This window comes from Sinocyclocheilus rhinocerous, unplaced genomic scaffold, assembly GCF_001515625.1.
Source record: "Sinocyclocheilus rhinocerous isolate Xijiao unplaced genomic scaffold, SAMN03320098_v1.1 scaffold2967, whole genome shotgun sequence".
NCBI classification, from domain to species: Eukaryota; Metazoa; Chordata; class Actinopteri; order Cypriniformes; family Cyprinidae; genus Sinocyclocheilus; species Sinocyclocheilus rhinocerous.
In genome coordinates this window covers 10,440-11,375 of record NW_015634034.1, presented here as the reverse complement: position 1 = coordinate 11,375, position 936 = coordinate 10,440, and positions in this window count along the sequence as shown.

The window sequence follows — 936 nt, the reverse complement described above, 5'->3', positions numbered from 1 at the left end:
GAGGAGGGAGCTAGGAGCCATGGTGGAGCCGACGGGTCAACGGGCCGAGGCGGAGTCCAGGCCTCGGAGGCGGAGTCAAGGGATACTCAAGCCACGGCGACACTGGAGGATGGCAGTCCCGCGGGGCTTGCACCGCAATGATGGTGGGCCGAGGGCAAGCAGAGGGGCTGCCAGCTGACTGCAGTGGAAGAGGCTTTTCCCTCTTCCGCTGTCATCAGCAATTCAAGGAATGTTGTGATTGGTTGTCAAGGCAGCCAATCAGAATTTAGCAGCCTCGTCTCTGATTAGCTGGAATTATGGCATATTGTAAAGCTGAGTTGTGTTGAGCAAGCTAGCCATTGGCATTTAGAGAGCACTGAGGGCGGGCATCAGGTGAGCAAGCTAGTGAAACTTTGCATGCGCAAAAGAGAAGGTCTGCACAAATCCAAACATTTATTTTAAATGCAAAATTGATTTTCGTGCGCTCGAAATACTTTTTTCCTTGCGAGACAATCATTTTCTCCACAAAACTGTTCGCGTGCGTGCAAAACACACTTTTGCGCGCTCAAAATATGATCTTTCGCATGCAGAATTTTGGCAGAGATGTAATCCCATAATTTGGTAGCTATATACATTATTTCTAATCAGATTGTGTGTGTGTGTAAACCTATTATGAAATCTTGCTGCTTGAAGTTGCGTGCAAAACACACTTTTGCGCGCTCAAAATATGATCTTTCGCATGCAGAATTTTGGCAGAGATGTAATCCCATAATTTGGTAGCTATATACATTATTTCTAATCAGATTGTGTGTGTGTGTAAACCTATTATGAAATCTTGCAAAGTGCTTGAAGTATTTGATTTCGGATGCAGCCTGTCACCTTTTTTGTTTGTGAATGAATCAGTGTTTTTGAACACAAGTTAAAGGGGTCACATATGACGTTGCTAAAAAAGAACAT